Raw genomic sequence first — 14882 nt, 5'->3', positions numbered from 1 at the left:
AGTCATCAGCAGCCCTGCACAGGACTTGCTCTAGGAGGATTTAACATTTTGTTTTTGACAGTACAATCAACAATGTCAAGAAGGGTGTTTTTGGTTGTGAGAGAAAGATAAACTTGTTCAGCTTCCCAAAGAAGGGAATTAGCGTTAAGGGAATTATTTATGTCGATGTGACAGCTTGCAGATGATCGTTATGCAAAAGCTTTGTGTGCTCTTGACTCTTTAGCTACGCCCTGCATGCCTCCAGGAGCTCTACAGTTTTCGGAGAGAAGCGGTACAGGTCTATCTGTCTTTTATGATTCTGATAAAACAAAAGACTCCTTAGAGATATGAAGGATGAAATAATACTCTAGGAACTCATGAAATTGGCAGAAACTGTGAGTGTTATGTACCCTTTAATATATGTGAGATCATGTTGATTCCTATTGAAATTACTGGATTTCACACATGACAATTCAGTGAACAATGACCGAACCTTCATGCATGCATACCTAGGCATGATAAAAAAACATGTTCTAACCCTCTGGCACCTCTTAGCATGTGACAACCATAGAGCACTAAAGGAACTTTCTCTCAAATATAACAGCTTCTGGCAGTACAACTTCCTTGAGTCCAGATATCAACCCAAAAGTCCTGTAGATCACCCTGGCAGATATAAACACACTCAAACCACATTGTACCATTAGGGAATAGCCCAGAGGTCACTGTAAACACCAAAGCATTAACCCTGTTAAAGTCTGGGTTTGTGCAAAGTTTGAACTTTATCCAACTGTCATGTGTTCCAAGAGCTTTAAGCCTGTGACAGGATGTTTGCCTTCCTCCTTTCCTTTGGCAAATTCACACTCTCACCTTTTTTTCCCCACCTCCTGCAATAATCTGCACGCCTGCCATGCTGGTATAAATAAATGCCCTCTCATGAATTCTGCATGCCTGCAGCTCACAGAAAGCTAATGAAATCCATTACACCACACTTGGTCTGACAGGCTGTGTGTTTGCAAGTGTGTAGGAGGACGATGTAAAATGTTTTCGGATTCACAATGAATTGAGTGTTAAATACTACAAAGCAGTCAGGCGATGTCTGCACTGTTAAGTCAATGGTCTGACCAATCGTGCATGTTCCAGTGTGTTCTTATCATCCAGCGGGTGAATTTCTTGCATTTTACACAAAAGGGGAACCAAAAATCTGCAGTGCATCAAATTTGTGGTGAGAAGACTGCAATGGAAACCATTGCTTTCAACCGCCCAAATTAAGTAAAAAACATGCAGGCATGTCAGTCCCCAACCATGGAAGGAGGAACCACGGAGCAGCAGATGAGACTGACTGTGAGAACAAGCATTGCGTGAGCTGGTAGCCCATGGGATAACAGGAGTGGATGGATGAAAAGACATGAAAGAAAGCAAAAGATGAGAGTGGAACATTACTAAACAGGGGAGGTCCTCCATTACTGTTTGTTAGTGTAATTGGCCAGTAAATGCTCCAGTAAGTTGTAGCTTTGAGGCTTCTGAAGGGCTGGCCATATTGGCAGAAACCCATTAAGCAAGAAAAAGAGTGAGAGATTGCGGTGCATGGCATCTTTAGTCACAGCATCTTTGCCTGCCATGGTTTGCGTGGAATTTCCCTTGAGTTTTGAAATAGTACATAACTTAATTAGGTCTTGTTAAGGATCATTATGGCAGATAATTCCATTAATTCAGAGACATCAGAGTTTGCAAACTACTGTGGTGGACAAATAGACCTTAAAATTTATAAGGTTTAAACAAGCATTGGACAGAAACTCATGCAGGTGAAAATAAGTAATTTCATTGCATTTCACAAAGTATTGTACATTTGCTACATTTCAAAAGTTTGGGGTTCATAAGATATTTTTTATGTTTCTTTTTAAAGTCTAATTTTACTGTATTTAGACGAAATAAAGTCAAATTATTAATACTGAGAAATGTAAACTATTTATTACAATTTAAATATTTTTTTTCACTTGAATATATTCTAAAATGTAAATTATTCCTGTGATGCAAAGCTGAATTTTCGCCAGCCAGTGTTTAGTGTCAAATGATCCTTCAGAATCATTCTTATATGCTGATTTTCTGTTTAAGAATCAATTCATATTATTATGTTGATTGTTATGTTGAAAATGACTGTCATGCTTAATATTTTTGTGGAAACTGTAAAACATTTTTCAGGATTCTTTGTTGAAATTAAGTTCTTATAGTTCAAGTTTTTGTAACAATTTTAAAGTAATTACTGTCACTTTTGATCAATTAATTGTGTCCTTGCTAAATAAAAGTATTAATTTCGTAAAAAAAAAAAACATTCTGACGCCAATTATATTGGCTAAAAACAGTATGTGAAAATATTGTCCGAATTCACAGTATTGATTTAACAGAAGGTTTTAATTCTGATATGTGCATCCAATGGACACTTTATTATCCCATGAGGCCACAGAAGAATTGTGAATCTAATAAAGCAACATAGCTGACATAGGTCTGTATACTGTAGTATGTCTAAATTACACTCATACAAAGAAATCCATCAAACTAGAAATCCATTTTCCATAAACTGTATTGGATTCTAAATTCAGCCTTTGTAATTATGTTGTATTAGCTGCTATGGTAATAATATGTAAAAAGCATAATGGGGCACTGAAATTACTTAATATCTTCAATTTTCCCCTAAGGCCAGGACACACCAAGCTGACGATCGGTGAGCGTGATGTGTCAGGCTAGATGTTTGGTGTGTTCTACACGTCGGTGGCAATCGGCATCGGGGCCATTGGGGCCATCGGCAACCGTGAAAACTCTGATTGGATGTTTAGTTTAGCGAATGTGCCAAAGAATTCAAGTGAAAGTGTTACTCACTGTTACTTGCTTTAATGGCGGATGAATGTCTCCACTCTGTGCAGCTCGAGCTCGAGGCCGTGGGAAAGCAGATTCGCGACCTGGAGGTGAGGCAGGCCCAGCTGAGAGAGCGGAGAACCGCGCTGGAATCATCCCGGGCTGAAGCTCACAAGTCCGGGGTAAGTATACAGCGATCTGTTAACAGTCCCACCACGTCTACTCCGTGTGTTTCTCTGCACAGGCCCGGTGCACCCAGGACGCGATCTTCCCAGATGTCCTTCACTGCGACGCCGGGACACCACGGACCCTGGGTGCATCCACAGCGGAGGACGCGAGCCGGGTCCCGGGCGACGACTTCTCCCCCTCCTGCCTTCGACATCTCCATCCGGAACCGCTTCGCTCCCCTCCGCGAGACAGGACGCGACGCTGTGATCATCGGAGACTCCATCGTCCGACACGTAAGTGCTACGTTAGCCGAAGGTAAAGTGCACACTCATTGTTTCCCTGGTGCTCGTGTTCTCGATGTTTCTGCGCAGATACCCGCGATCCTGAAGGTCGACGAGAGCCCCAGAGCGGTCGTGCTTCACGCCGGGGTTAACGACACCACGCTGCGGCAGACGGAGACGCTGAAGAGGGACTTCAGCAGCCTGATCGAGACGGTTCGCAGCACGACGCCCGCGGCGACGATCGTCGTGTCAGGACCACTGCCCACGTATCGACGAGGACACGAAAGGTTCAGTAGACTTTTTGCTTTAAATGAATGGTTGTTGTCATGGTGTAAAGAACAGAAACTGCTATTTGTTAATAACTGGAATCTTTTCTGGGAGCGTCCTAGGCTGTTTCGCGCTGATGGATTACACCCCAGCAGAATCGGAGCGGAGCGGCTCTCTGACAACATCTCCAGGACACTTCGCTCCATGTGACTAGTAAGACAATTCTCTAATAACTATTATGATGAGTTTTGTTCCACCCGCTTAAATGATAAAAGTACTTGTGCTGTAAAAACTATTAAGACTGTGTCTGTTCCCCGAATAGTGAGGTCAAAATATACTAATGTAGGATCTAGAAAAAATCTTATCGTAATTAAACCAGAAAAATGTAAAGTAAATGAACAAAAACAATTTTTAAAGTTTGGGCTCATAAATATTAGATCACTCACACCCAAAGCAGTTATTGTAAATGAAATGATCACAGAAAATAGTTTTGATGTACTCTGCTTGACTGAAACCTGGCTAAAACCAAATGATTATTTTGGTCTAAATGAGTCTACTCCACCAAACTACTGTTATAAGCATGAGCCCCGTCAGACTGGTCGTGGAGGAGGTGTTGCAACAATATATAGTGATATTCTCAATGTTACCCAGAAAACAGGATACAGGTTTAACTCTTTTGAAATACTTCTGCTAAATGTTACACTGTCAGACATGCAAAAGAAATCTAATGTATCTCTTGCTCTGGCTACTGTGTATAGACCACCAGGGCCGTATACAGAATTCCTAAAAGAATTTGCAGATTTCCTCTCAGACCTTCTAGTTACAGTTGATAAGGCGCTAATCATGGGAGATTTTAATATTCACGTTGATAATGCAAATGATACATTAGGACTTGCGTTTACTGACCTAATAAACTCCTTTGGAGTCAAGCAAAATGTCACCGGGCCCACTCATCGTTTTAATCATACACTAGATCTAATTATATCGCATGGAATCGATCTTACTGCTATAGATATTGTACCCCAATGTGATGATATTACAGACCATTTCCTTGTATCGTGCATGCTGCGTATAACTGATATTAACTATATGTCTCAGCGTTACCGTCTGGGCAGAACTATTGTTCCAGCCACCAAAGACAGATTCGCAAATAACCTGCCTGATCTATCTCAACTGCTATTTGTACCCAAAAATACACATGAATTAGACGAAATTACTGACAACATGGGCACTATTTTCTCTAATACATTAGAAGCTGTTGCCCCCATCAAATTGAAAAAGGTTAGAGAAAAACGTACTGTGCCATGGTATAACAGTAATACTCACTCTCTCAAGAAAGTAACTCGTAGTCTTGAACGCAAATGGAGAAAAACTAACTTGGAAGTTTTTAAAATTGCATGGAAAAACAGTATGTCCAGCTATAGACAGGCTCTAAAAACTGCTAGGGCAGAGCATATCCACAAACTCATTGAAAATAACCAAAACAATCCAAGGTTTTTATTTAGCACAGTGGCTAAATTAACAAATTACCAGACGCCACCTGATTCAAATATTCCACCAACGTTAAATAGTAATGACTTTATGAATTTCTTCACTGATAAAATAGATAACATTAGAAATACAATAGCGAATGTAGATTCTACAGCGTCTAACACTTCAGTTTCATCCATCGCACCCAAAGATAAACTGCAGTGCTTTACAAATATAGGACAGGAAGAGCTAAATAAACTTATCACTGTATCTAAACCAACAACATGTTTATTAGATCCTGTACCCACTAAATTACTAAAAGAGCTGTTACCTGTAGCCGAAGAACCGCTTCTCAATATCATTAACTCGTCGTTATCTTTAGGTCACGTCCCAAAACCATTCAAGCTGGCGGTTATCAAGCCTCTTATTAAGAAACCAAAACTAGATCCTAGTGTACTGGCAAATTATAGGCCTATTTCAAATCTTCCATTTATGTCTAAAATTTTAGAAAAAGTTGTGTCTGCTCAATTGAGCACCTTCCTGCATAAAAATGATCTGTATGAAGAATTTCAGTCAGGTTTTAGGCCCCACCATAGCACAGAAACTGCACTTGTTAAAATTACAAATGACCTGCTTCTTGCGTCAGATCAAGGCTGCATCTCATTTCTAGTCTTACTTGATCTTAGTGCTGCGTTCGACACCATAGATCATGACATACTCATAGATCGATTACAAAACTATACAGGTATTCAAGGGCAGGCTCTAAGATGGTTTAGATCCTACCTGTCCGATCGCTACCATTTTGTTTACTTAAATGGGGTGTCATCTCATTTATCATCAGTAAAATATGGAGTGCCACAAGGATCCGTCCTAGGTCCCCTTCTATTTTCAATATACATGTTGCCCCTTGGTAATATTATTAGAAAATACGGAATTAGCTTCCACTGTTATGCTGATGATACTCAGCTATATATTTCAACGAGACCAGATGAAACTTCCCAATTATCTAAGCTAACAGAGTGTGTTAAAAATGTAAAAGATTGGATGACAAATAATTTTCTCCAATTAAATTCGGATAAGACAGAGATATTAATTATTGGACCAAAAAACACTACACAGAATCTTGTAGATTACAATCTGCAACTAGACGAATGTACTGTTACTTCCTCTACAGTCAGAAATCTGGGTGTTATATTAGACAGCAATTTGTCTTTTGAAAATCATATTTCCAATGTTACAAAAACCACATTCTTCCATCTTAGAAACATTGCCAAGCTACGAAACATGTTATCTGTTTATAATGCAGAAAAGCTAGTTCATGCATTCATGACCTCTAGACTGGACTATTGTAATGCACTTCTAGGTGGTTGTCCTGCTTCGTCAATAAACAAGCTACAGGTAGTCCAAAATGCAGCAGCTAGAGTCCTTACCAGGTCAAGAAAATATGATCATATTACCCCAATTTTACAGTCTCTGCACTGGCTACCTATTAAGTTCCGTATCTGTTACAAATTATCATTACTTACCTATAAGGCCCTAAATGGTTTAGCTCCTGCGTACCTAACTAGCCTTCTACCACGCTACAACCCATCACGCACCCTAAGGTCACAAAACGCTGGACTTTTGGTAGTTCCTAGGATAGCAAAGTCCACTAAAGGAGGTAGAGCTTTTTCACATTTGGCTCCCAAACTCTGGAATAGCCTTCCTGATAATGTTCGGGGTTCAGACACACTCTCTCTGTTTAAATCTAGATTAAAAACGCATCTCTTTCGCCAAGCATTCGAATAATGTATCTCTTAAATTGTGAGTGTAGTTGCATCTGCATTTTTATTCTTTAGCTTGGGTTAAACTAATTTTACTTTGTTGGATCAGCAGCTATGCTAATGATGTCTCTATCTTGTTTCTATGTTTTGCCACAGGATGTAACTAGGATTTACACAAGCTCCAGTCTGGATCCAGAACACCTGAGAAGAGATGATGTTGACCCTCAGAGGACCCCAGATGATGCTAACCTTGAATCAACAAACAGAACTAACAATTATTGCTACATGTGTGACTGCATCCTATAATTACTATTAATTAATAATATTGATAGTTCATCATCTAGCTGACTACGTCTTGTATTATTATTATTATTTTTATTTTTCTAAAATCCTGTCAAACGTGCACAAACTACTAGCTACTACTAAATATTGTAGAAACATAATTTTCTGTAAAGTTGCTTTGTAATGATTTGTATTGTAAAAAGCGCTATACAAATAAACTTGAATTGAATTGAATTGAAAGTGATGAAAATGAACCAGAAATTGAAGGCAGCACAGACAAAAGTTAGGTGATCTTACCAAAGCATCCCAATGTCCAAATATTTTCACAACATGAGACACTTAAAATGAAGAAAGTTATATTCAAAATGGTAAACATGCTTTGATTTGTTTACATATCATATACATTATGATGGTAGACAGAAGCAAATCAAAAGAACAAATGTAGACAGTGATCAGGAGGGAGTCAGAGGGGAGAAGATGCTGTTTTTGGCCTGCTGGGATAATCCTCAATGCTAAAATCCATTCACTGATTTATGCTTGATAAAAACCCATGACTTCAACTACCATCGCCACTGAATGCAGGATAATTTGAAATGAATTAAGTTTAATCCATTTGAAACAAATGATCCAAAACCAGATTTGAGTAGTCTAACTTCTCTGCTGCTATGACAACAACACAAAAGCTAGTTAAAAATTCATTGCTATCATGAATTTAAGCCAGAAAAGTATGGGTCTCGTTGTAAATAGAGTATTCAAACCACTGAGTAAATGAACCCAGTGACAGAGAAACCCACAAAAACAGCCATTACACACAATATTCCTCTTTTGCATGCAGCATTTTATGATACAATGAATGCCACAATGATTGTTGTAGGGAAGGAAAGAAATTCTTCCTCTGCATTTCTTGGACTCGGTCCGCACCAGTTCCCATTCACACACACACAAGCAAAAATAACAATCAGTGTGGCTCCCTAGACTCAGCACTGTGAGGTGGAAAAAGCCCAAGTCTAATTCTCTCTTAATAGCACACGAACAAAAACACACATGCGAGGAACAATCTTGATATCACAAAACACACACACCCTCAAACTAATGCCTAAACTGAGGAGATTGGATTCTAGGTTATTTGGCATTTGGTTAATTAATCCCTTTCAGTGTTAAAAATATACAGGACGCCAAGCTCTAATTGAACTGAAACTGGATTTTAAAGATCTTACATGATAAACATAAAAACCTCAGCAATTTATGACTGACATATTTAATGAAATGTTAAATGTATGAGTGGGGACCGGTTCTAAATTCACCAGCAAGATCTGTTACTGATATTTTGAAGACAACATCTGTGGTGAGGAAGTTAAAATGAAAAATAATAATAAATAACATTCCTTTTTGATTAATCAGATTTGACTGTCACGTCTTTCCCAGTGTTTCTGCTTCAGCTGTAGCCTGACGAGTTCATTAAAACAGATAAATCTCATGACGTTAAATCATGTTTAGCCTCCGTTTCCCTGTTGACAGGGCTTTGATGCAATGTATTTTGTTTAAAGTGCTATATAAATAAAGGTGACTTGACTTGACTTTACAGAAATGAGGGAGAGGTATGGAATCATGGGGCGTCTTCCTAATCTGCTTCTCTGTTTATTCACTGCAACATTAAATTCGAAAGGAAGTAGAGAATCAGTAAACAGCACTGTACAGTCATGTGTTGTCATAACTGCGGTGCATTGTTATTAGTCTGAAGCTCTGTGATATCCTTTGCCTTCCACACTCATGACCTGCTGGAATTGATGAGCGCTACACATACAGTAAGGAGGGCAAATATGGACTATTGTGGTTATTCACTACTCTCAAGTTAATTTAAACAGCTAAGATATGCTGAGCAGAATATGAATACCTTATTACATGAATATAATATAATATGTAAATCTATAAAACACCTCATTGAGCCATGATGATTATGTGAGAAAAGCAAGTTTGAGTAGCTCACATCATTTCCAGATCCTCTTCTCCCCATCATATCCCGTAGTCAGTATCAATAGTAAAAAAAAAATGAAATAAATAAATAAATAATTAAAAAACTGATGTCTATTATTCATTGCAAAAACTTTTGTTTATATTCAGTTAATACTAAATATATATATATATATATATATATATATATATATACATACATACACACACACACACACACACAAAAGTTAGTTTTTTTTTTTAAGCTGTACGTTGCTATTTAAAATTTTAGTTTTCTACTATAACATATTAAACCTACTATAAATGAGATTTATACTATTGCTGTGATAGCAAAGCTAAACGTTTAGCTGCCATCACTCCAGTCTTCAGTGATCCTTCAGAATTCATTATTATACTCGTTTTCTGCTCATTTGCTGCTCAAGAAACGTTTCTTATTAATTATCATCAATGAAAACAGTTTTGCTGCTTAATGTTGTTGTGGAAACCATGAAACATTTTTTTTCAGGATTAAAACTTCAAAATAACAGCATATAGTCACTTAAAATCATATTCTCAGCTCATAATGCATATAATCTGAATGTAAACTCAAGATAATACACTATTGAAGAGTCTCCAGAAATGTCTAAAACCAGACTAACAACTCAAAATACTACAGTTGTAGAGATGGATTGAGGCTGCAGAGCAGAAATAACAAGAAAGGATGTAATTACCAACACCTTTTCATCTTTTTTTTCCATTATTTCCTCTATTTCTCCCACTCAGAGGCAGTGTTGGCTGCAGTCACAGACAAGTGCATGAAAGAATGCCTATTTGTCATGACAACCTAATTCACAGGCATTTGAGAGTCGCTTCACAAGCCATCAGTGTCAGAATGTGTTCTGCCTTTAACGGATCCAAGTGACAAATCATTTAGACCTTTCTTGTTCTCTCTTCTCATCCCTTTCTCCTTCTCTCCATCTCACAATCTCTTCTGTATCTCCCTCCTCAACTTCTGTACCAATGCCCATGAAGCATTTCTCAAGCAACAAGGCATTGGTTCTTGCCTGCTGTTTCTTTTTGTTTTTAATTGCCCTGGAAAATCTAATTCTAAATAATGAATAATGCAATAGAAAGCGAAAGCTGATATACACATTTAAAACATACATTCTTTCTTTTCTGCAAAAATAGATTTATGACTCATGTTGCACTACACAATTTTTTGTCCAATCAAATGCTTTGAACCAAATAGGAAATAAAAATCATGTCCCATATTCGAATAAACTAACTTCACTACAATGAAATGTGCAAATGTGCATCCTTAGTTGGACGCAATACAGCTGACTTCATAAGTCAAATGAAAGTGACGTGACGTATGGCCAAGTATGGTGTCCCATACTCAGAATTTGTGCTCCAAGTGCACACATACAGCAGTGAGTAGTGAACACACACACACCTTGAACACACACCTGGAGCAGTGAGCATTCATCACAAAAAAAGGAAAAATGTAGCATCACTTGCTCACCAATGGACCTTCTGCAGTGAATGGGTGCCATCAGAATAACAGTCCAAACTACTGATAATGACTATTTATAAGCAAAAACAGTCCAAACCAGTTCTAAACAAATATGTTGCAGGATTCTCATCTGAGAAAACAATAAAGGATGGGCTTTTTCACTGAAGGAATCTGGATTGTGGAATGTGGATTACATGAGGATTATTGTGAGGTTTGATCAGATCTCTCATTCTTATGGCACCCATTAACTGCAGAGGGTCCATTGGTGAGCAAGTGATGTAAATTTAAAAAAAGAATTGTAAAACTTTTCCTAATTTGTTCAGATGAAGTAACAAACTCTACTACATCCAGGATGGCATGAGGGTGAGCAAATTTTCATTTTTTAACTGAAATGTTCCTTTAAGATCAAAGCTTGCTGAGGTAGAATATGTCAAATTAAGTGTAAACAATGGCCAGAAGAAACACAGAATGTGAAAAAGAAGAACTGCAGATGGAGATGGAAGGAGATTGAGGGATGATCTGTGAGTGGAGAAGAGGAGAAGCGAAGAGTCCTTCAGGGTCCACTGCACAGCTAGTGAAAGTAGCCACCAGCTCAAATTAGAAACCATGTGGTGACAAGTGTGAGAAAATCTCATTAACCCTCCATCCGCCCAGAGCACTGATTCATCTGTCTTTACATGGTGCCTTTCAGCAAGCCTGGATTACAGCGATTCTCCCATGTGCCATTCAGCACTCGTGTTCATTTACTGTAGAGCAGGATTCAGGATGCTTTGGGAAGAGGAACTGGATTGGGACCAAACATGAGTGTAAATAACACAATCATGTAGAGAGACATCAAGTGTCTTGTCTTTCATGACCATGAAATCAGGAGACGATTAAGAAATGAGCAAAAGGCAGTTAGCAGAAATGCGTGTAATTTGCTATAGCATTCACTACATGGATGATATCTGTCAAAAATAAGTCCCTTTAATCGTAATCCATTCATAAGGATCATTCATTATTATGCCCAAGGCTTTTTTTAGCACCCAAAATCATCAAACAAGAATGCAGGATTTGGTCACTATGGTGTTTGTTTGTGCTAAATTGTAATTAGGTAAATTACATGACATGTCAAGCAATGTGTTCTAATATGACATACTCCATCAACAGCTATTTCAATGGCATTCCTATCATTTTTGTATAAAATGGAGGCTTTGTGATGTTTAATTAAATATAATGCAAATAAAAGTAGGCTACTTCAGAGAACTGAAATCAAACAATTATGCACTTAGACACACTTTAACATTAAATCGTACATGCAGTGATTACTTGGCTTTGAAAAATATTAACGTTTCTGCATGCATTTGATGTTAAACATGCAGCACATTATACAAAATCTAACTGGTGAGACTATATGCTTTTTGCATGTTCCGCTGGAGCCTCAGAGCATGTTTTGTTGCATGATTTGCATCCCTCAGCATCCTTCATGCGCGTGGGTAACAATTATGAGCAACACTTTATCAACAGTAAGCAATTTAACCATTTAAGCAAACACACCAGTAAGAGTTCCCTAAATATTTAACACCTTTAAATCCAAGTCTATCCACCTTTTATTCAGTTGTAATGCCTGGTGAAGGCTCGTGCCTCGCTGCAACAGTTGAAATACTATTTTCGCCTTAAAGTAGGCTATCTATTCACTTCGGTGCACTTCATCTCAAAGATAAGTTTATAAGATGAGAGGAGCAGTACGTACCTTTCCGGGGATTTACATTCTGTCCGCAAGTCTGCAATTCCAGTTATTTGGCATCGTCACCTTTCAGACAGGCAGCGAATTCCACAAAAGCAGCCTCACCTGCTCCAGAAGCAGCTCTAGGCAACGGAGGATGAACTCAAAGCGGGGATGCTGTGAAGAGAGTCGAGCTGCGTGAGGCCACTCTCCGGGAGGTGGTAGTCCGCCCAGGGATCCGGGAGCGGCTGTCACTCCTGCCTGTCCCTCTCGCGGACCTGTCAGCTCGAGCCACCCGCTCTCACGAGCCAAACCTCGGAAACACACAAACGCGCCTCGCCGCTGTAACGGCTTCCGTGACCACCGCGTGGCGCTGTTGTCTCAAGACAGCTTTTACTTTATTCAATATTCGTATTCATTATGTTTACAAAAAAATTCGGAATAATATATCTGCCAGGGGGGAAAAAAAATAAAGTAAGATGTTTTTTGGGGGGGGACCACAGCATCTCCAGGTGACTCTCTCCACAATGATTACTTGGCTGACGCCGCGCAAAAACTGACGTCATCGCAGCACTTCCACCGCAGCATATATATATATATATATATATATATATATATTAAAATCCAAGAATATATGTATATATATATATATATATATATATATATATATATATATATATATATATATATATATATATATGTATATATATATATATATATGTATATATATATATATATATATATATATATATATATATATATATATATATATATATATATATATATGTAGGCTATATATATATATATATATATATATATATATATATATATGTACATATATATATATATATATATATATATATATATATATATATATATATATATATATATATATACTCTTGGATTTTAATATATAGGCTATTATATGTTTTATTTCTTACGTTTATGCCTACGTCTAATTTGAGTTTATTAAATCATTTTAAAAGTCACGCAGCTCATCTTGACTAAAATCTAAACACTTAAAAACACCACATTTGACAATTCAGCTTAATAAATGTAACACTGCTTAAATGGGTGTTCGTTGTTGACTATTCACACATGCACATACTCAAGCTCAAAAGATAACACGTTCAAAATAAATAATATATTTCTACCTTTCTAACTAGAAAGATGTTAGAAAGATAGAAGGTGTTAATTATGTATCACCACAGAGCTGCGCTGTTTTTCTGTTAAATTCATCCAGCCGCGTTGCCGTGTTGCCATGGTGACTTTACCATTAGTTTTTGTGTACTGACAGTCAGTGATTGATTGAATTTCTCCCTTCAGCTGGTTTGCTCTATTAAGTGCCATCAATGTAGCATTTCTGTGGTATTGCATACACACAAACATATGATTGTGGTGTGCACACTTGTCATTAAAAACAGTTTCTCTCATGAAACCCACACAGGAAAACAGAAATACACCATGAAACTTTGCTTATAGAGATCCCAGAGTAATTTAAACGGATCCTCATGTCATTCCCAACACTCCACATCTTAAGTAAATCCATGCACAGTTTGGTGTACAGGTCTTTATAATGAGCTGCCTCAGTCTGAGCTCTGATCAGAGCCTTTGCACACAGAGTTTCAAGTAAATAGCAACTTCCCACCTTTATTTTGTGCGTGTGACTGCAGTGCATCTCTTACATGGAGATTTGATTGATTGACTGGCAACCATGTATGTCAGCTTCAGCTGCATTGCTCATCCAATCACAAAGCACTGTGTTTCATTAACACCTAACGGGCATAAAAAGCTTGGATAAGTAGCTTAAAAGTATAAAAAGTAGCTTGGTTCACTGCAAAAAAAAAAATGCTTTTCAAGCTTAGATTGTTTGTCTTGTTTCCAGCCAAAATATCTAAAAGTTCCTAAATCAAGAAAGATTTTCTTGTTTTCAGGAAAAAAAAAAAAGAATCAAAATTAAGTGAGTTTTTGCTTGAAACAAGCTAAATAATCTGCTAAGGGCGTTAGCAGAATAATTTTGTTTTCTGTTTGAAATAACACCACCCTCTTGTTTTTTTTTTTTTTTTTTTTTTTTTTTTTTTTTTAACACCACCTTCTTGTAGCCAATCAAATGAGGCTTTCACTGACACTCCATTTACTCTCATTTGATTGGTTCAATAAACGCATCATATGCCAAGACATTTATCTTTATTTAGTTCAGGATTGTTTTTGCAACCGGAATGGTAATTTTAACGTAAAAAAAAAAAAAAAAAAAAACTTAAATATAACAACATTTAAATATTTGAACCAACAGTAATATTTTAATTTTAACATGTTGTAATTTAAAGGGATTTTACAAAATATTACTAGAATATTTATTAAAATATTACTCTGTAACTTATTCAGCATTTAGCCTATCATATAATACTATCATGTAACCACTAGATGGATGTTTAGCTCTCTATATAAACATAAACATGACTGTACTGTAACTTGTTTTTCTATAAAAAAACTATAATTTCTATAAAACTTTTTATGTCCTGGTAGTGACAAATAGCTTGTTTTATATTCAATTGAATTACATTAATGTTATAAGCAGAGATTTAACTGCTACTATGTAAATGGAAAACATTATTAATTAGCATTATTAATTTTGTGCATAACAATACAAATAT

General features: G+C 37.2%; 1 protein-coding gene across 1 annotated transcript in view; it reads right to left on the bottom strand.

Annotated features, from left to right (window-relative positions):
• Nucleotides 1-12509, bottom strand: part of LOC132099008 (neuron navigator 3-like) — a 333516-nt gene extending 321007 nt beyond the window's left edge. The window contains exon 1 of the mRNA XM_059505367.1: nt 12256-12509. The gene's annotated coding sequence lies outside the window, so the exon portion shown is untranslated. The remainder of the gene's footprint in view (nt 1-12255) is intronic.
• Between the last annotated feature and the right edge of the window lie 2373 nt (nt 12510-14882).

This window comes from Carassius carassius, chromosome 22 (assembly GCF_963082965.1).
Source record: "Carassius carassius chromosome 22, fCarCar2.1, whole genome shotgun sequence".
In the NCBI taxonomy this organism is placed as follows: domain Eukaryota; kingdom Metazoa; phylum Chordata; class Actinopteri; order Cypriniformes; family Cyprinidae; genus Carassius; species Carassius carassius.
This window is presented reverse-complemented; position numbering and strand designations above follow the sequence as displayed.